This window comes from Armigeres subalbatus, chromosome 2 (assembly GCF_024139115.2).
Source record: "Armigeres subalbatus isolate Guangzhou_Male chromosome 2, GZ_Asu_2, whole genome shotgun sequence".
In the NCBI taxonomy this organism is placed as follows: domain Eukaryota; kingdom Metazoa; phylum Arthropoda; class Insecta; order Diptera; family Culicidae; genus Armigeres; species Armigeres subalbatus.
Genome location: NC_085140.1, coordinates 430,642,551 through 430,664,735, shown reverse-complemented (window position 1 = coordinate 430,664,735; position 22,185 = coordinate 430,642,551). Strand labels below are relative to the sequence as shown.

General features: G+C 38.6%; 1 protein-coding gene across 1 annotated transcript in view; it reads left to right on the top strand.

Moving 5' to 3' along the window:
• The first annotated feature begins 2,223 nt into the window (after positions 1 to 2,223).
• LOC134213562 (neuronal acetylcholine receptor subunit alpha-7-like) overlaps positions 2,224 to 22,185 on the top strand; it is a 396,467-nt gene continuing 376,505 nt past the window's right edge. The window contains exon 1 of the mRNA XM_062692714.1: positions 2,224 to 3,291. The gene's annotated coding sequence lies outside the window, so the exon portion shown is untranslated. The remainder of the gene's footprint in view (positions 3,292 to 22,185) is intronic.

Here is a 22,185-nt window from a genome sequence, read left to right as displayed (position 1 = left end):
CAGCTGGACAGCAGAGGCGGACCCAGAGATTCATGGCGGCGTAGCCTCCATTAAGAAATAAAAAAAGTTGAGTGAAATATATCTTGGCAACATGTTAAGCTGGACATCGCTCAGGATGAAGATCTTTTAAGTCAGCTCTTTGCCCCACTCGGTGTGTGCAGGACCCATAAGTAAAAAGTAAGTTAGTAAGTATGGACAGAAGTTTATCCATACTTTTCTTCGCTAGATTCTTGATTAAGATAATCAAACCAGGATCAATCGGCTAGTGTATTTTGGTAATTAAATAAGTCGAACGAAAAAAGCAAGTTCTAGTTAACTACAGTTTTAGTAGTAAAAGTAACAGACACTACTCACTTTGAAAATACTATAAAAAACTATAGGAAATGTAGTGTTCATTCATGACATCTTGTAGTCTGCTCTTAACATTGCCTCTCATGTCTTAGGTGCAGGCGTGTTTTGGGATATGTTTGACTTTTGTTTTGTTTGAAATTTCCCTGATTGTATCAGGAATTCTTTGATTATTCCAGGACTTTTACTGGTGGGAAAAAATCTTGAAAATTCCAGCACATTCCAGGTTTTCCAGTTTTTTTTAAATAGCAGAAGCCCTGTAAATGCTGAAACATTACATTTTTGCAAATCAACCCTTTCTTTCAAGAAAATGCTGATCCTGAGAAGAACCAATTGTCTTTTCCCAACATGCCTTTCCAATAGCTAACTGCAACCACTCGCTTGTCGGAATCTTGCGTTGAAATTTAACTTCGTGCTGTTTTTGTCTACCGGCCACACGGCGATGGCTTTTCGCTAAGACGCCACCATTTGGAATGAATTTTCAGCATCGCCACTAGTGGCGCGGGATCGCAACAGACGCCATTTTTGTAATCAACTATTTCTACACATAAAATGCTTATTCGTAAAGTTGAACGATCTGCAGCAACCACGCCGACGGCCAACACCAAAGTGATGATTTTCCGTTGATAATGTTACCAGCGCTTTCGTGTTACTGTGTCCACTCCGTTACGTGAAATCTTGTTCAAACTGAGGATTAAATCCAAACCTGCACGTTGCTTGATTTTAAAGTCTGTGCTTGCGATTCCGATTAATACAAAAAAGCGTTGACTCATCTTTGATCGAATGGTAAAAACATTTGAAAAACCATCGAGAAACTGCTGAGATAATTTCGTGACGGTCTCCGATTTTCGCAATCGCAAAGTGTACCCCAATATAGAAAAGACAGATGGAGTCCTACGTCAAAAAAATGTTGTCAATCTGATAGTTTGTAAAGCATCGTAACATTTTTTAACAAATTCCCTCCATCGACCGAGGAACACTGAAAGATTTTTTTAAAATATTCCTGACGGTCTTATTGAGCTTTTTATTATTATTATTACTTGGCTTGGAATAAAAATTTTGATGTTCCATTCAATGCTGAATATATTTATAAGTATTTATAAATCTATTTCTTTCATTTTTAATAACTGTTTTGCTCCCCTCGATGCATCATAAACCATTTCTTCCTACAAGTGGGAGCCCGAGGACGAAAATTGTTGAATTGTGAAGCAGAGCCTCTCCTCCCCAAAGGAAAAAGGTTCAAAAGCAAAAAAGTGAGCCTGAGCACGATGATGAGAGCGCCGCCAGATTGCTAGGCAACCGTCTGCTGCTGTTTCGCGGCGGCGGCGGCGACGACGACGACGATTGTTGCGTTCCATCGCAGGACCAACCGGGCTGCTTGCTGGATGTGGGAACATTTTTCTGAATGGAGCTTTGAGTGTTTTGGGATCAGATCGGTGGGAGATTGAGAGAAATTAAAGAACAAAGGGAAGGACTGGTACGTTGTCACGTGAAATGGCTGGACAGTGCTGCCAGCGGTGACGTGGCGCGAAAGGAGCGTGAGTGCTGGTTAGTTTGTTTTTATTTTCGCTGTTATCAGAGGCCGCGGAGTGAGCGCGCGCTCCAGAATTGGGATTGCCACCAACAGGGCCGCGCGCATGTGTCCGCTGGGTCGTGGGGTGGTGCTGGCTCGTTCTGGTGCACACGTGGTTTGGTTGGGATACGAAGCTGTACTAAAATGGGAGAATGGTTCGCTCCGACTCACGGGTGCCATCTCCGCTCGGATGAGTGACCGTGTGCTAAAATCAGGGGGATATCCTTGCTCGGCAATCTGGCTGGCTGGTCGGAGCCTGTGCTCCAGTTGGTGTTCCGGTTTAGGGTCGTGCTGTTGTTTTTGTATAAATTTGTTACTTAATGCTTTAAATATATGTGCAGTGAGAGTATACTTTTCTTTTTGAGTTGATCACTATTAGCCACCTTTTATCTTCGTGAAGAAAATCTTGATAAAGAAGGAAATCGCGATAGGAAAAAGGATTTCCATGTGGTGGGAAAAAGAATCCACATTGTGAAAGGTGGGGCAAGTGGCAACTGAAGAAAAAACGGAAAACCAAAAGCGAAAATGATTGGCATTGAAAGTAGCAGGTGAAAGTTGGGGAGGAGGAAAATCTGTTGAAGATGAGCTGGTGAACGGTTTTCTATCTCGGTTGTGCTGATAGTGACAGCAAAAAGTGGCCCTGCAAGATGCTGGATAAGCTTTGGAGGATGTTGTAAATGGTGGTTCACGAGTGTTGACGCGTTGAAGGTAGTAATGAGTTTTTCAAGATGGATTAGGACCACCGAGAAGCGGATGCAGGATCGGCAGCCAGCAATTGAAGGAAAATGGATTTGGTGGAAAGCATCCAGTGGTTTCCGTTTGAATGAATAACTGTGAGTGTGGGCCCCAGCCAAAACCCTGAGGCAATCTTCCCATCAGAGGAAAGAAATTTGTGGGATTTTTCGGAAGAGTTCACCCGCCATCATTCGGAATGTGCAGTGTGTCAGAAACCAGGGCGACAATGTGTAAATCTGGGAAAAATTGATAATTGGAAAATTCAAGAAGACTGATCAGTGGGAAATTTTCACTTGTTGGAAAATCTTGTAGGAGTGAAAAACGAGAAAAGTGTGCAGCACACGGGAAATAGCGTGAGCGTTGGCTTGAAAAGTGAGCAGAGCAGGAGAGCCGAAGCTTTGAAGGATTGAAGCAGAAGCTAAGTTGAGAGCTGAGAGTACGGTGCAGTTGGAGTTTGGAAGCCCCTGGAGCTTATCGGAAGAAACAAGGGCTCCTACCGCTAGTGAGTGTGGTGCGTTCGATAAATTCTCACGCTCGTACGGTGTGTATGTGCGGGCTAGGATTTGCATCCCAATCAACGAAAATGTGCCGTGAATCCGGAGTGATTACTGATAATGATCGATTCGAAAGAAGTGGTAATATATTTATTTGAAACCTTATTCCTTATGTAGTACCTTAAGAGTGTTTATTTCATCCAGCTATTAATATATTTCTCTGTGTATTAACTAAACATCTGAAAGATGTCGCAAGGGTTATAGCGAATTTATAGTTCTAGAACTATTTCATGGTAACATATTTTTCCTAGCCTAATCCCATCGATATTTTCTTGCGTGTCTCTGCGTGTATCAGTATGCGTACACACATCGAAAAAAGCATCAAGAGCGAAGCAATTTACAGTTCACTCGTTTGTGTGTATTTGCTACACGCTCGTCCGAGAACAATAAAAGGAATGAGCGCAAAAAATTTGTCCTTCAAAATTGTGTTCTAAAAACTCAACTTTTCTCATCTCGGTCCTGCCACAATAACCAACAACCTGTTTCGGAATCGGACTACAATTGAGTTTCCATGTCCACCCACGTATATTTTAGCACCATTGCACGCCACCCGCCCCACGAGCCTGCTTTGAAAACTTAGCGTATCTATCTCCGGAAAACTTCACAAGAAGGCAAAAGTTTTTGCCGCGAGGAAAACCGCCAAATAAACGCTCATCACATTAATTGATGCCGACATTCCTCGCTTTTCCTATCTGCTTGTTTGATCTCATCGGGTGCGTCCCTGAGCGAGTATTATTTTGTCTTTGTAACGACCTACTTATTCATACGCTATCCATTTTTTTTCCTTAAACCGTAAAGTACTTGCAGAAGCAATTCTTCGAACATTTCATTTTTGGGTAGTTTTTGTTGTTTCATTTGTTTTTTTTCTTCTCATTTTTCTTAAATTGATACGCACAAAGGATTTTGAGTAAAAGTTGTACATTTTTGAATTTAGTATGGAGAAACCGATCAGTGTAAGCAGGAGTCAAAGTAAGAATTTCAATTATTCTCAAGAATCCATTTTAGTGGAGGATGGGGAAAGCTTGGTCGTTTTGGTATATGGCTCATTATGATCGAGCGTATACTTCTCAGTTATTAAAATTTGTCAATAAGTTTTTTGTAGGTTTCATTTCTATGTGTTCCTGCAACATATGGAATCACTTTGGAAACGGATCTCTGAAGCTAATAATTCGTGTAAATTCTTCGAAAGGTCGCAGCAGTTCAAAAAAGCAACTAGCACTGTTCCGTGAATATTCCATTGAATTATGTACAGTGGAAATAAGTTACCGCAGGTCTTGGATGATGCAAGGGAGTTAACATGTTTATTCTAAAGAATTTAAACGTATTTCTTGCACGAATTTATTTGCGCGAATGAGAAATGGTTAAAATGAGTCATAATGTTACTTGACTCTGCAATTTGAATTTTTGATGTTATATTCACATTCCAAGCCATCGGGCAGATCAATCGATGAGTACGAATATAATAATAAGAACTGGATCTTTGTCGATTTTCTGGTCACCCAGCATTTCTATTAGCAGATCACAGACCGGGGAAGTAAAGAAATGTCACAATGGAAATCGGGAGAATAAAACTGTCATCACTTGAATATTTAGCTTGTATAAAAAATGTAAACATAAAATGCTGTAAATGTAAATGAACAGTTTTTTTAAATATATTGAATTGGAACCGAGTTTGACGGTTCGATTGGAAACAATATGGCATTTCCGCCCATCTTTTATTCTAGTATTCAATTTTTTATCATTTTAAGACCGAATCATCATCCAGTGCGATTCCCTGGGAATTAAGTTGAATTCAATTTGGTGTGCTGCATAACGAAAGCCCTTTCAATGCATCAATGCCCAGTCGAACTAATTACAACTTTGTTGTGAGGAGATGTGTTGCATGATATCGTGACCACTGATGATGTCAGAGTTCTGGTTATGGTGGGGCTCCAGCAATTTTGGCGTCATTGATAATTTGGCGTCAGCAGTCAGAGGAGCTCATTAGTTAAGTGATTATTCAGCTTAAACGTTTTCAGGTAGTTTCAAATAAAGCGAAATTTGAATTTTTTTTATTGTCTTGAAATTGTTTAGAAATTGGTTGGAAAACTCTCTAGAAACTCCAATTTTCTTCGATTTCTTGGGAATTTTCTTAAGAAGTTCCATCGGAAATTCCTCCAGAAATGTATTGGAACATTCATCTAAGTGTCATATCAGAAATTCATTCAGAAAATCTTTCGGAAAATCTTCCAGACATTGTTTTGTAACTACGTCAAGAAATTCTTTAGAAAATTTCTCCATTGTTTCTTAAACTCTTCCAGAAATTCTTTGGACATTTCTCCAGGCATTCCTTCGCAAATTATTCTGGGTATTTCTTTGGAGAAACCTCTGGAAATTAATTCAAAAATGCGTCCAGATGTTATTTCAAAAAATAAATTTTTAGAATTCTTTCTGGTTTTCTTTCAGGATCTCCTTTAGAACTTCCTCCAGGAATTCCTTCGAAAATTACTCAAGGAAATGTTTAAAAATGCCTTAAGTCTTTGTTTTGAAATGTCTTTGGAAATAGCTCCGGATTTTTTTGCAGGAATTACTCCGAAAATGCGTACGGAAAATTCCTTTTGGAGTTTAATCAGCAATTCTTTGAGGAATTCCTTAAAAAATTCGTATAGGAATTTCTTCGAAAATTTATTGAAGAATTCCTTCGGAAATTTCTTTATCCGGTGGGACTTGAAAGTTCGGGAGGGAGCAGGATCTGGTGGTGATGAATCGCGAAAAGTGAAGCAACGGAGGGTCTGATATAGTGCGATCTTAAAAGTCAAGGTGGATGGGGGAAAACTACACTTGCCATCAGGGTTGAAATATGTCAAAGTCAATGCAATGAAAAACATGGATCTCAGCATATTCTCCGGTCAATCTCATCGCCGCCGTCATGAGTGCGACTGTAGGACACCCAAAAAATCATTCCAGCACCAAACATTCAATTTACCATTCAACCCAACACAAGTCGCTCTGATAGGCTGCTCACTTCGTGCTCTGCTGCATGAATGTGAGTGGTCCATTTTAACGCATTTTACTTTGGTGAATTTCATATTCCTGGTGCACTGGGTCATTTGAGTTCTGTTGTTTACTCCTCTCCCTCTTCGGGAATGTGAGATCGATTTCAAGGAAGGAAGAAAATATAAAAATGAAATAAAAACATCATCTTCATGCCGTGCTGCTGAATATTTACAACCCTGCTTGCCACTGAAAGCGTTTACTTCCCTCCACAGTTCAGCGGCGGTGACTTGGGCCGAGTTCTTCCATTGCTTTTTTATTGCTTCTTGGATGACGGCACGGCACTCGTAGTTATCTGTATGTTTGTTTCTTGGATGACTGGCTAGGAGTCTCCAAAAAAATCGGAGAGCCTTCCTACGTTCTATTACCACCCGACGCGATTCGTCCGAAAAATTTGATTTCTGCATCGAAGAGCAGAAAATGTATTAGTGCAGGATCGATCATGTCGTAAATCTTTTTTTTAAGATCTTTATTGAAGTGATTTCAGTGTGTTCGCCATTCGCCAAGTACTGCAGAAATGCCGCGAATACAACGTGCCCACACATCATCTATTCATCGACTTCAAAGCCGCATATGATACAATCGATCGGGACCAGCTATGGCAGCTAATGCACGAAAACGGATCTCCGGATAAACTGACACGGTTGATCAAAGCGACGATGGATCACGGTGATGTGCGTAGTTCGTGTTTCAGGGGCATTCTCGAGTCCCTTCGAAACCCGCAGAGGGTTACGGCAAGGTGATGGTCTTTCGTGTTTGCTATTCAACATCGCTTTGGAAGGGGTAATACGAAGAGCAGGGATTAACACGAGTGATACAATTTTCAATAAGACCGTCCAGCTATTTGGCTTCGCCGACGACATAGATATTATGGCACGTAACTTTGAGAAGATGGAGGAAGCCTACATCAGACTGAAGAGGGAAGCCAAGCGGATCGGACTAGTCATCAACACGTCGAAGACGAAGTACATGATAGGAAGAGGTTCAAGAGAAGACAATGTGAGCCACCCAACGCGAGTTGGCATCGGTGGTGACGAAATCGAGGTGGTAGAAGAATTTGTGTACTTGGGCTCACTGGTGACTGCAGAAAATGATACCAGCAGAGACATTCGGAGACGCATAGTGGCTGGAAATCGTACATACTTTGGACTTCGCAAGACGCTCCGATCGAATAGAGTTCGCCGCCGTACCAAACTGACAATCTACAAAACGCTCATTAGACCGGTAGTCCTCTACGGACACGAGACCTTGACGATGCTCGTGGAGGACCAACGCGCACTCGGAGTTTTCGAAAGGAAAGTGCTGCGTACCATCTACGGTGGGGTGCAGATGGCGGACGGTACGTGGAGGATGCGAATGAACCACGAGTTGCATCAGCTGTTGGGAGAACCATCCATCGTTCACACCGCGAAAATCGGAAGACTGCGGTGGGCCGGGCACGTAGCCAGAATGTCGGACAATAACCCGGTGAAAATGGTTCTCGACAACGATCCGATGGGCACAAGAAGGCGAGGTGCGCAGCGGACAAGGTGGATCGATTAGGTGGAAGATGACTTGCGGACCCTCCGTAGACTGCGTGGTTGGCGACGTGTAGCCATGGACCGAGCCGAATGGAGAAGACTCTTATATACCGCATAGGCCACTTCGGCCTTAGTATGAATAAATTAATAAATAAATGAAGTGAATTTTCCTATAACAAGACTTCATTACTGTCGTGTTGTAGAAGTTCATTATATATCGAAGAGGGTTGATTTCGCGTTAGATTGATATGAAAACTCTGTTTTCGCCTGTGTGTTAACAAAATAACTTCGTCACTTACCAAGGTGATTTCTTGTGAATCACCTTCTTAACTAACCAACTATTTATTTCCCGTGGCGCTCACGGAGATGCAGAGGATTCCTCGATCTCTTGTAGTAATGAGTAATGGGCCATTGCCTGTAGTGACTCAACGCTGATAGACTCATTGCTTGCGGCGATGAAATCGTTTAGGTTTGGTATTTAACCTCCAATTTTCAATAACACACAATAGAACAGGATTCCACGTCAAATGCTATTAAGGACATAGTTGGAAGAGTACAACGATGGCAGTCAATATGGCACTAGACCTTCCACGGGTCAACCCCACACCTCCCGCACTCCTCTTCCACCAACATTCGAATTCATCGAACAGCATCGAACAAAAGTTTAATATTCAAATTACTAACCTGTTCACAGCATATTTATTCACTTCCCGTGATAATTAACATGTTTCTCCAAAGGGTCCTATGTATTTTGGCTAGAATTATATCATAAATCAGCAGTTTTGTGCCAATTAATTGGCCTTTCGCGATTTGGTGGGGTTATCACTGCACTTCACTTCTTCTCAAAGGGCATTGGAAAAATCAAGTTTTTACTCACTTCTCCACACATAAGCGATTAAAAACTGATCGCGGAGCGAATGTAAACACCGGTACCGCTCCGCGATCAGTTTTTAATCGTTTTTTTTCGGGCAAAAATAGCACCTGTCATAAGACGAGTTTATACAATCCCATTGAATTCCACCACTAAATTGTATCTTGACAGATACGTATTTCGACCTCAACAGTAAGGCCGTCTTCAGTGTCTCGTACTTGACTCGACTTGACTCGAGTCGAGTCAAGTACGAGACACTGAAGACGGCCTTACTGTTGAGGTCGAAATACGTATCTGTCAAGATACAATTAAGTGGTGGAATTCAATGGGATTGTATAAACTCGTCTTATGACAGGTGAAAACATTCCACTAAAAAGCTCAAAATAATTTTCTTATCAAAAATAGCAGTTTATACTACCGATAGCAGCAAACTAATAACTAGGGTGGCTCAAAAATGAATTTGCTCTGCTAGACTCAGTCGATTATGTATCATATTTTGGGTGTCGTCCGATGGTTTGGGTCAGTTTGAATAGGGGCTTATCGTGCACAGGTCGTTTCAGGTTTGTATGACAGTACATATGGCGAGGTTGAATTTTACATTTTACATTGTGGCAAACCGTCATTGGGCGCTGGCGAGGGGGGAGACCTTATGACTGGATTTTTAATGGATCTTTCCTGCGGTGCGATTTTCGTTCAGTGTCCATTTTCGTCCATTTTCGTCCAGTCTCTGGAATGCTGCTTTCAGCTATGTGGGTTCTCTTTCCGCCAGTTTTTGTTCAATTCGTTTTTTGGAGACCACTCGGAGCATGGGATGGAATCGAGTGAGCGTGTTGGAGCTGGGTCGTTTTTTGAACCACCCTACTAATATTTTATGTTTTTTTTATATAAATACGACACTAATACTACTAAAGTATATGACAGTTTTTATTGTACCAATACTTTCAAAGCTTTGTTTTGGTACTCAACCCACCTTCACCTTAAGGTGAATAAAATAAAATAAATAATAAGAATAAAAGCTTCAAAAATTGGCAATTTTTTTAAATTAATTTTTGGCGTAAAACATGTATTTTGGCCACAACTTTTGAACCCACTATTCAATGCAACCAATTTACAAAAAAATAATTGCAGATTTTTCGGAAACTCGACCGTACGAAAAAAATTTGCTGAATCACTTTACTGTGCATATGCACAGCACATGTTTCGAAATGGATAGGCGTGATAACTCCTACTCAACAAGACCACTTAAAAGTCACGTTTGCGGTGAAGCCATCAGAATCTGAGTACCAACCTCCACTGCGGTTAGCTCTTTTTTGAAAATTGAATATCTGTCGGTACATCACATGAGGATTTGATATTTTATGCAGGTAAAGAGCTTTCTAGAAACTTCTTTCCGTACTACATAAGATGGTGAAGGGACCGCTGCAAGTTTCGTTTTCAGAAGTTTCCGGTATTAGGAGGTGTCAGGCGCTGGGGGATTTCCCCCTAATTGAGATAATGAATTTTTCTGGCAACAAAATTATAATAGCAATAATAATTTTAACAATACCCTGATCTTAGTATACAGCAGCTTATGTTCGACAAACTGCTAATACAACATGATATTAATTTGTTTTTCTCTTTTGCTTTAGAAAAACAGCTCTTCGGAGTAGATTGGAAGACTTAAATTTGTATTTATTGGGTTTATGCTATTAAAAGCTAATTATAATTCCCTCTAGCCCTATTACGCTTGTTGTGAGTAATGTCTGAAACTTTTGTGTAAAGATACCGCATTTATGACTTCTTCATCTCCAATGACGTTATTGAAGTAAATAGGAAAAAGTATCTACCAGCGTTAAGCTAGAAATATAAAAAAATGCCTGGAGGAAGTTTTGTCACAAACCAATTCAAGACTAGCACCGAAAAGGAAGCGATAAATTTAGGTTCTCCCCAAGATACACTTTGGTGGAGACTTCATTGCCTCTACACGCACCTTCATCTATATTCTCCTGGTCGAAGATGTGTTTTATCCAGCCAACCGGGTCATATATCTCGCTCGGTAAAACCCAACTGAAACTGGTAGAGGCGAACGCACGTCATCACGGTTGGCCACAAATAGGCAATAAGGGATTCGCCGGTGAATTCTAATGCACGGGCACTGTGATCACAGCACTATACTCTTCCTTTCGCTCACACTTTAACGGTTTTTTTGTTTATGTGAATGTGAAGTCAGCGAAGCCAATTTTAACCGAAAGCATACATCCATAATTTATGCTCGGGCTGTGGTGAAAATTCGTTCTCCAGCGCGCTTCCGGTAGCTCCCAATGAATTAAGTGAAAATATATAACCGATTTCCTCAAATCCGATGAGCTCGCTTCGCACTTTTGAAATCAGCGTCGATTGGACTTCAATTAGCTGATAGAGGCTTAATGCAAACACAGCTGATCCTCCCGATGACATGATGTACGTAACTAATTCGTAATGAATGGGGGGGCATACAATAGGCCTTCCCACCCAGCGGAACTCATTCTCCGGCCACCCACTCCCGACTGAAATTATAGCGATAATCTCACTTCGGAGGCGGATAAGTTATTGCGATTTACCAATCCGTGGTCCACTGAGCCATATCGGAAGGGATGAATAATTAAATGTCCAGCCCATGTTTGATACTTTTTCCCCGAGTAGTTCCGGTAGCCGTGCGCACTGATTATTATTTATGGAGCTCGGTTTCTGCTGTTATCCACGTTGGTTGGCAACAACATCCAGCAGATACTCTAATTGTTGCTGTTTAGTGCGAGCATAAAGTGTCATTAATCATAAAATATTCATGTCAGATTACGTTTGTGCGGTGTATTATGGCCACCGGACTGATTATGACGATTATTACACAAAGCAAATTGGAGCAGACCGGAATGGTTCATTGTTGATGTAGCTGATCATTGGCTTCGAAAGTTGTTGGATTGAATGAATAGATTTCGAAAATACAAGATAAGAATGTTAATCGTTATCAAATTCAATAGTGATCAACTAGGCTTTGCCTTCTGTCGAATGCAACTTACTGCGAGCAAATCGATTAAAGGTTACTATATGAAACGTTAACCAATGATTCTCTTTGCTTTTGTGCACACACACAAAAATGGAGTAAAATGATAACTTTTCCGTACAACTTTGTTGTAAGAGAAAGGCAAAAAGGGTTGTTTCAAATTAATAATTCCATGCATATCGGAAAGAAGCTATTTAAGTTCATAGTTGCCAATTGACAGGGCGAAGCAGCCACTTTGCACCATCACCCTTTCTGATCTCGTCTAACAGACTAATTAAATTAGTCTCGCAGCATCCGTTAGGTAATGCCACACCTGGTAATTGACACGGTGATGTATAACTGTATTAGCCGAAAGTCAATTACTGCGAACTTTTTGCCGAGGATTGTTTTTGCTGCAAGACCATGTGTAATCGATGGCGTTGCTACAGCATGAGTTAAAAAAAGCCTAAATAGTGAGTTTAGAAATATAATTGCATAGGAGATTTTCGCAAACTAGAGAAAGAGGTATTTTTTTTAGTTTATACTTAGAAAATGCCATATCAATATTCTCTTAACAGGAGTATTCATTTGTCGACAATTTTCTTATTAATTCTTCAAAGAGTTCATCTCATAATTCTCTTGAAATAATTACTGAATTGTTCTATTATTTCTATAGGTTTTTTTCCTGGTTTCCTTTTGGAATTTCTCCAAAAAATCCTTTGATTTTGTAAGATGGTTCGAGACCCCTCCCTTTTTGGAAAGGGGGCTCCCATACGAATTAAACAGAAATTTCTCATAACTCGAGAACTAAGCAGAGAAATGAATTTTAGGCGAAACGAAGTTCGTTGGGTCTGCTAGTCTTGAATAAATTACCAGTAGAACACCTCAAATAATATCTGGGCAATTTCATCTATCCGTGTGTGAAGAGAATCGTTAAGGAATACAAAGTGGAATCTCTGAAGAAAATCATATTCAAAATATGAAATCGGGAATCGGTATTCCAGCATATTTCGAAATATAATCAGATGGACCACACTTGGATGGACTGCACTTCTATGAACTTGTTTTGTAAAATCTTATACTTCGCCTGTATTCCTATCAATATCTCAAAAACCATCGTCGTTGTCAAAACCATGGTTTCAAAAACTAGAGAGCGAAATTCCGATGCATGAACCCTAATTTTGAACATTTATTTTTCAAAAAATTGGGTATCAATAAATGTTAAACAAATTCCATGTAGAAATTTTTGATGGCATAGGTACTCAAAGGAATTTCAGGGAAACTTTTGTCGTATTACTATTAACGAGAATATTAAAGGACTGCAAATAGTAATTTCTGGAAGGCTGGAAGGCTATGGATTAATTTGAGAAATCTTGATGAAATCAAGGTGAATACAAACAGGTGTAGCAGTATGCCAATTTCATGATTCAGGCATCTTGGATTTTTGGCATCTCTGAAGAAACCTTGTTTAGAAATATCTGCGAGAGATCATGAAAGAATTTCTGTTTTTAATCCTGAAGCAATTGCAAACAGTAGTCTTCAAGAAATCCTATAGGACCAAATCAGGGATGGCATTGTGCACTTCGACTCGAAACGAGCAAACCATGCAAACTGTCGTACGAAAAAGCTGTCGAAAGGAGATACGCTATGAGGCCCCAGTTTCTGAGAATCCTTTCGAATAAAATAGAAAATTTCCTGTATATTATTAGATATGATTATTTACCTAACTAATGATATGATTATTTATCTAACTAATGATATGATTATTTATCTTAACTATCTAACCCCACGTTTGTGTCATTATAAGCTTGCACATGTGCGTGATTTTTTTTTATTTCGCACGAAGCAAAGAATAGAGAGTACATATTTCTCATATGTTAGCGCTTTTTATATAACAACATGATTTAAGAGCAAGAAAAGCCATTTCCCCCCGAAAGTTTTCGTAAGGGAGCATTCTGTGCTCCTGAGATTGATTGAACATTACGAACCCTGAATTCACATTAAAGGCCATTTATCGTCATTGCCAAAAATAGCACTTTTAACTTTTCAGCGCTCGTAGTATTATAACAAGTGTTGAAAGTATTGAGATTGGAGAATTATAATAAAACGGTAAATGAGGAGGTAAAAGTGAAGAGTGAGTAGCGAGCAGGATGAAGTTGGATGAGGAAAGAGAGTAGTGAAGAATGGGAATGAGAAGCGGAATGCGACATGTGAGAAATTAGATGCGGAAAGTGAGAAACAAGAAGCTAAATGTGAGAACGAGACGCCAAACGCGAGAAATTAGATGTGATAAGGGAAGAGTAAAAAATAAATAAGATATGAGAAAAATAAAAGTTAGAAGCGTTAGGCCAAGGGTGAGAATTTTTAGATTTCATAAATTCAAGAAAATATAATCAACACTCAATATGGCAAATCCACTAATGAAAAAAAAAAAACATTTTCATAAGCATCTTCTTCATGAATTACATCCTGATATTTTGTTATCATTTAGTATAAGTTCCTGCTTCAAACAATTCACTTTTAGGCAAAGTTGTAGGAAGCACATCGCACCAAAAATCCATCTAAATGAGAATCATCTTTTGAAACTAGTTATTTGCAAACTACCCCACGGTGTGTCTATGGGGAAATATTATTTTTCAAAAATCAGTATCTCTGAAACACCCACCACGTGAAAGCAGATGCTCTCCTCTTTCATATAGTGGGTAAACTAAAATGTTCTATCGGGGGATCTAGAACAATTTTTATTTTTTTCGCTATTTTTGGTGCAAACTCCATAGAAATCTCAAATGATAGCCGATTTACACCCCCCAAAAATGTATGGAAAAATGACCCCCGATAGAACATTTTAAAAATGCACCTACGTGAAAAAGGAAAACGTATACTTTCGTGTAGTGAGTGTTTTAGAGATACTGATTTTTTGAAAATAAGCCTCTTTGGACAAACACACCGTGACCCGAATTACTGAATAATAAAAGCCTTGCTTGGGATTGTGAATAAAATCTCAATTAAAAATTGTGAAACGTTTTCAGATTTCGATTGAAACCGAAATTGAGATAAACTTCTTGGAGTCTTCATGAGAATTTAGAATTATGAAAGATGAAATTATCCAGTTTTCCGCGAGCGGTAATAGCCGCTGACTTGCCAAGTATCTGATTTGACGCTTGTGGAGCATCCGACGCCAACTGCACCCGAGCATGTAGTGATGATGTAGTGGATTCACGCCTTCTTATTTACTGCATTGATCAACATGCTTGAAACAGTAGGTGCAGTTGACCTCCTCAAACGCCAAATCAGAGACTAGCCCACGGGTAAGTTGGCGGCCGTTACCGCTCGCTGAAAACTGGATATCATTTAAGCAAAAGGCTAAGAGCTGCTTTCTTTGGAAAATATTCTTTCACGAAAGCCCGATCATGATTTTCATCATTTTCATTTTCAAATTTTGTCGTCTAATTTGATTAAGAAAATTATTGTGTCTCAAGTCAAGTTGAGGTCGAAATACGTATCTGTCAAGGTAGAAATAAGTGGTGGAACTAAATGGGGTTGTACAAACTCGGCTTATGACAAGTGTCTAATTTGACCTTTTTTGCTTTTCTCTTTTACGTAACGATGGTCTGGATGATTCGGTATAAGACACATTCCAGCGTAACGCGACACCATGAGGAGCCGACTTTCAGCGAGAAATTAGGTCTGCATTCGAAAATTAGCCTCGGGGACATATGATTAAACAGGTGTAAAATTATGCTCACTAAATTTCCTTTCTGATAGAATATTCATTTTGAGATTTATCGCTTTGAATATGATAAATATAGCGCGCTGCATTTCGTAACGCGACACCATCGCTGAATTGCACTTTTTCGCATTTTGAAATGCAATTGCGATTTTCAGCTCTGGTATACGGTTTGGAGTCTCGGTTTATTCTAAGCATTTCTCGTATACATCAACAGAAATGAGGCTGTGAATTAAAATCGCAGGATAAAACGGAAATTATAATGAAAATAACTGAATTGATATGAACACCGCCGCGTTACGCTGATCAACAAACAGTCTCCTGCAAATGGTGTCGCGTTACGCAAACGTGTTTATCGTTGATAGAATACGTAATTTCAGCCGATTTCGATGCGACATGTTATATTCGACACAGAATATTATCACATTATCTATCGTTGAATGTAGTTCGAGTTGGTGGTTACGATCTGGAGTTTCAGTTATTAAAGTTTGAGGGACTAACCGGCACAAATATAGAACTGAACCAATTCCTTTCGTATCACACATTCATTCAGTTTTAGAAACAAATTAAATGGTACTGGGTTTTCCTATTTTTATATTAGTCACACCCAAGTATGACCCGGATTGGTTTTTAAGTACGTGGTCAGACGATCGATCCCCCTGGAAGTGAGTTTTTTTACACTGAAAAGTTCTATATTGCCTTTTTTCTTCGTTAACCATTTTGAAAGGTGATGATGGCCCAAGAAGCTCAGCAATGTTGAAAGGAATATTTCTGTCGTTTTTGCCTTTCTCGTATACTAAGTATACGGTAAAGGCTATATGATCGCTCCAAAAACAAACTTTTTATAGAAGGCCCGGAGACCCATAGTGTTATATACCGATCGACTCAGCTCGACGAATTGAGGTGATGTCTGTGTGTATGTGTGTGTGTCTGTGCGCACCCCACCCAAAAAAAAATGTCACTCATTTTTCAGGTACTTATCCTTAACCGATTTACTCGCAACAAGTTGCATTCGACGCAGGATACTCTACCATTGTTTCCTATTGAAAATTGGTCAGATCGGACTGTGGGCTCGGAAATTATGGCCAAAATACCACATTTTTATAGAAAAATTTAGTAAAAAAATGTCACTCACTTTTCAGGCACTTATCCTTAACCGATTTACTCGCAACAAGTTGCATTCGACGCAGAATACTCTCCCATTGTTTCCTATTGAAAATTGGCCAGATCGAACTATGGGCTCAAGAGTAATGGCCAAAATACTATTTTTATACTGCACGAGAAAGGCACCATCACCGCTAGGTGGATTAATCAGGGCTTTTATTCTACGTTTCTACTGGAACGTTGTCTGTTTTCAACTTTTTGTTTATTTCCGAACAGATTGGAATACGTCTCATGTCTCAACCAATGTTTATCACAAGAACGTATGCGTCGTGCCCTGAGTGCACTAGTTTTAACTACATTTTCAATTCTTTACGCTATCATCAACACTACTCAGAAAAAAATACTCAATTTTGAAAATAGTGTTTATATCCTGGTGTAAAATAATTGTCTTATTATTGTATATTCATTTAGGTCAAAGCGAAGTTCATTAGGATGCCTGATATAATATGTCGTTATTAACGAACCAGCCCAATGCTGGTTCATCTCGATTAACATAAAATGGAAAAAAAATTTCAATTTATCACTCAGCAGTTAACCTTTTTCGATAGGCCCTTATTCTTGCATTGGTTTGGTGAATTTTTATGCCACACGCTATTCATTATATTTTTGACTACCGGTGACCAACACTCTTAAATTATTTCACCGATATTGACTGTGAAAATCTCTGTTAAAGTTCTTAAGATGAAATATCGACTAAATTGACGTATGTTCACGGCATCTTCTTTGAGCGCTGACGTACTTGGCTGTGACGATCTTGGTTAAAGAATAAAAAATGCCGAGCTAGTGAGAGCGAACGAAAGGAAAATTAACTAAAATATTAAAAATCATCAAATTAAATGGAGAAAAGAAAACACGAGTCTTTCGGTTCCTCAAAGGTAAAAATATGTTTAAAAATCAAGATAAAACTTGTTATGAAAAACATAACTGCGGCTCCGTAACGCTTCACGTCAGATGAGTCTTTAAAATAAACGAAGCATTGAAAAAAATATAATCATACTTGGCATCCACAAACAACAATTAATTGCATATTATTCGGCAACTCGGCCGTACGAAAACCATTTTTTTGTTAAATATCTTGGCTGTGCATATGCACAGCATATGTTTCGAAATGGACAAATTGATATGAAATTTGCGAAAAAGAATCCACGTGTCTTGAGGGACTCGAACCTCAACCTCCTACTCTCTAGATAGGCGTGATAACCCCTACACAACAAGACCACTTAAAGGTCACGTTTGCGGAAAAGCCATCAGAATCCGAGTACCAACCTCCACCGCGGTTAGCTCTCTTTTTTGCAAATTGAATATCTTTCGGATGCTTGATTTGCCCAATCTCCACATTTGCTTTACTGTTGTATATCCACAGCCAAGCGAGTGCACATTGTTTATTAAACGAGAGGATCGCACTCCATGCCCCCCAGCAACGGACTGGGCGGGACGGTATAGAATGATTTTTAACAAGATATTTAACAAAAAAATGGTTTTCGTACGGCAGAGTTGCCGAATAATATGCAATTAATTGTAATCAAGTGTCGGTCTTTCACCGTCATTAGTCGTCTGAGTACACGCGACCGTTTATGTAAAGGCAATCAAATGCAAAAAAGAGAGCTAACCGCGGTGGAGGTTGGTACTCGGATTCTGATGGCTTTTCCGCAAACGAGCGATTCCAAGCAACAGCATCAAAATTTAAGAAAATTTTTAATTCATGTTTTTCTATTGAGTTGAAACTTTGCACAGTTTTTCAATTTCATCTAAATCGTCATTTTTCGATATCAAATCTTCATATTGAGTCACGACTAACTTTTCAAAAGGGTGTATGTGAAAATGGTTCAAAAATATTTAAAAAGCTGCACAGCAAAAACGGAATGTTCGATTGTTATGATTTTTTCAGCAAAGTTAGACAACTAAATGGTGATTCTTAAGAAAATGTGCACAGTAAAAAAAATTTTTTTTGCCTTTAAAAATATCATTTTTGTCACAAAAACTCAAATATCTCAAAACCCTATCTTTTTCGAACGTAATTTTTTAGGAAAACGGTCCATTATATTAGCTATCTACCATGAAAATTGGGTGATGGTACACTAATAAACAAAAAAGTTCTGACATTTCAAATATTTCACAATTTACACCAATAGTAACCAAAAAAAATTTCCGTGTATTTTTTTTCAAGAATCGCAGTTTGATGCTGATTTTATTGTTAAGGGCCTTGCGTGAGTTAAACAAGTTGTTTGTATGATATTCCATATTTATGTATTCATCGATATTATGTATATTATATGTATAAATATTATATGTATAAATAAATAAAAATGAATTAATATTATCCTAAGTATTAAATTAAATGTGGCAGTTACACAATGTTGTTATAGAAACTCTAAGAGTTTTGGGTTTGAATTTTGGTATGGGTTATGATATCATGAAAACAGTTTATTAATACTTATTTTTTATTTATTTTATTCAAATTTTTAAAATATCGAACACTTTTGAATTATTATCAGCACAGTTTGAGTATAGTTTTGCTTTAATTTTATTTTCCGACAATGGAATGAAACAGTGAAATTTTTGGGTTCCTTGGATCGTTTTCGCGTTATTAAATTGCTCGCTGAGCTCTGAAGCCTTTATTTCGTACTCTTCAGTAGTAGTAAAACAAAATGATAATTTGGTTAAATCTTTTCTTTTCTACGATTTGCCCAATCAAAAAGTTCTTTCGCAGTTTTAATTGGATGCTCACGTTCTTTGGCTAAACTTGCTCTTGTGGCCATGCGCTTTATTGTTCCTCCAATAGCATCACAAGGACCTTTGCCATGTGATGTAGCAAAAAATGCCATTCTGCATCAATTCCGTACATTGATTTAAATTGACATAGGCTCGAAAAATTCTTACGATTTTTGTACTGCGACGCTGCTCCATCAGACATGAAATATATCTTTTGACTTCTTTATGCTTATCAACGCGTAAAAAGTTAATCATTTTTTCAATGAACAAGTTTACGGATACTGAATCGTGTCTTAAATCTTCGGAAATTATAATAAAACTTAAGTGTTCAATTTGCGTACTTCCATTAAAATAAATAACGAATGGATGAATTGTAGCTTGTTGTACGTTCCAGTGATGGGACTGCACTTCATCTTGCAATACAAAGCTGTAATTTTCAGAAAATCACAAATGACTAAAAATTCACCATTTTGTAATGTATTTTTCGTATTTTTAAAAAGCTGGATTGTTCTGTTTTAATGAAATCGTGAGGGATTAAACTTTCTAATTTCAAGCAAAATATGACACAAACTCATCTACAGGTTTTACAATAGTTTCTATGTCACACCTATCCGTGGTCACCCATTGCTCAAATGATAACTGATCAATATATTTTTCTTCAAACTCAGCGAATAAAGTATTTTCCAATGATGAAGAATCTGGACAATCCGAACAAGATCGTAGATAGCAATTTGATGTTGTATTTTCACACAAAAGACTACCAGTTAACATTTTAATATCCTTTGTTAAATTGATTCTTTTCAAACTATGTAAAATAAGATTAATATTCTCATGGGTTGTGCACACACACATTATGTGTTCCTGAATTGGAAAGAAGCTTACATTGCCTTGGCCGAAGGCTTGCAAATGAGGAAAACCTATTTTAATATTATCGTGAATTTCCTTGAAGCGTGTGTACGCTTCTTTCAAAGTCGTCATCATTAATCGTTTTTGGATTGCTTGACGCTTTCCATCTTTTTACTGATACATAATCTTTTTGACCAGGCATAGCTCGACTTACTTCATCATCTTCAAAATATTGAACTACTATTTCTTTTGTCTCATCTGTTAATGCAGTACTAGACCTAGTATTTTTGGTTGAAAGACAGTTATTCTTCAATTGTTTTGCCTCTTTTACTGTATTTCTATTGGTTTTGAACTCATCAATGGCATCCTGAATAGACCACGAACTTGGCAGCATCGACAAAATCAATAATTTTTCTTTCCTTGTCGTGGCTGCATTCGAGAACCTTTCCTTCATATTTATAATTACCTCATCGTAGTCTGTATTTTCCACATCATCAGGTCCTAATTTGAAGAGGTTTCTTCGTACAGCTTCGTTTATTTCACGGTATTTTTTCTCCGGGTAATAAACGTAGTCCATCTTACTCCATTTAATCGGAGTCACTTTTATCCCAGCTATGCCCTCGTTAAAGCGTTCGATGTTGACCTTGTGGATACACCAATCTTCCGATTGATTTGTTGAAACAGATTTCGCTGATGGTACGGTGGCAAGGCTCTCAGCACTTAATACTTCTGGTAATTCCTCAGTTGTTGTCGATACATCTGGCAATTCCTCAGTTGCTGTCGTTTTCGAACTTCCTGCGCTCTGCTCAACCGATGATATACAGATTGCTCTTTTGTCAACGTTTAGACGGCAGGACGTTTCTATCAACGTTATTATCAACAGGTTTCAACACTATTAAAAGAATTTTTCGCCAGTCACGTGCAATGAAAATTATGACACTATCAATACTTTTGATCACAACACTGGATCGTGTCTAAGTTTCTTATAGATGCTATGAATAATTAAATCAAAATATCATGAAAACAACTTGTTTAAATCACGTCCCTTAACAATAAAATCTGCATCAAACTGCAATTCTCGAAATAACTTACACAGAAAAAATTTTTTTACTAAATGTGAAAATTGTGAAATGTTTGAAATGTCATAACTTTTTGTTTATTAGTTTACCATCACCAAATTTTTATGGTAGATAGCTAATATAATGGACCGTTTTCCTAAAAAAATTACGTTCGAAAAAAGATAGGGTTTTGAGATATTTGAGTTTTGTGACAAAATGATATTTTTAAAGGCAAAAAAATTTTTTTACTGTGCACATTTTCTTAAGAATCACCATTTAGTTGTCTAACTTTGCTGAAAAATCATAACAATCGAACATTCCGTTTTTGCTGTGCAGCTTTTTAAATATTTTTGAACCATTTTCACATACACCCTTTTGAAAAGTTAGTCGTGACTCAATATGAAGATTTGATATCGAAAAATGACGATTTAGATGAAATTGAAAAACTGTGCAGAGTTTCAAATATTTTCGAAATGGTCGCTCAGGATCGACTGACATGCCCCCGTGGAATGCCTCTGTTTCGAAAAAGTGTATTTTGGCCATAACTTTTATGATCCAAAGGTGGCGGTAGCACTACGAAGAACACCTGAATGGACCTCCAGGAAATCCAGGAGGAGATTGGCCGGCTGAAGAACAACAAAGCCCCTGGGGTTGACCAACTACCAGAAGAGCTATTTAAACACGGTGGTGAGGCACTGGCTAGAGCGCTGCACTGGGTCATTACCAAGATTTGGGAGGAGGAAGTTTTGCTGCAGGAGTGGATGGAAGGTGTCGTGTGTCCCATCTACAAAAAGGGCGATAAGCTGGATTGTAGCAACTACCGCGCAATCACATTGCTGAACGCCGCCTACAAGGTACTCTCCCAAATTTTATGCCGTCGACTAGCACCAATTGCAAGGGAGTTCGTGGGGCAGTACCAGGCGGGTTTTATGGGCGAACGCTCCACCACGGACCAGGTGTTCGTTTAAGTTCTCGATGGGAACTAGATATAAGAAAGCTGCTTTCCAGCGCACGCGAGCCATTTAGATCGGGATTAAACAGACAAC